Here is a 655-nt window from a genome sequence, read left to right on the forward strand (position 1 = left end):
GGATCAGCCCCTGGACCAGGCCTGAGGCCTCCAGCAGAGGTGTCAGGCCTGGGCAGGGGACCCCCACCTCCCCGAAGTTGCAGGCTCCGCCCCTGCCCAAGCCTAACGCCTCTGGCCGAGGCCTTAGGCCAGGGCAGGGGACTCCCAGCTCCCCGCGATCTCCTGCTCTGCCCCTGCCCAGGCCTAATGCCTCTGGCCAAGGTTATTAGGCCTGGGCAGGGGACCGCCAGCTCCCCGCGGTTGCAGGCTCCGCCCCTGCCCAGGCCTAACGCCTCTGGCTGAGGCGTCTGGCCGGGAAGCGGGGACCCGCAGCTGCAGCGGCCCGCAATTGCGGGCTCCGCTTTAGGCCCAGTCAAGGGACCCCTAGCTCCCGGGACAGCCAGCTTCGACCGTGCCCAGCTCCCATCACTGGCTCCACTCCTACTTCCTGCTATCACTGGCCAGGTTGACAAAGGCGCCCGATTCTCTGATCATGGCTGGGGGAAGGGTAAAGGCGGCCCCAGGGCTCTTAGCTCCCCACTGGGTTTCTGATCACTGTCAGTGGCAGGGGGCTTCTTCCTGCTTTCCCTTTCGCTTCCCTGCATTGTGCCTACATATGCAAATTAACCGCCATCTTAGTTGGCAGTTAATTTGCATATCGCCCTGATTAGCCAAT

Source organism: Myotis davidii, unplaced genomic scaffold (assembly GCF_000327345.1).
Source record: "Myotis davidii unplaced genomic scaffold, ASM32734v1 scaffold495, whole genome shotgun sequence".
Lineage (NCBI taxonomy): Eukaryota > Metazoa > Chordata > Mammalia > Chiroptera > Vespertilionidae > Myotis > Myotis davidii.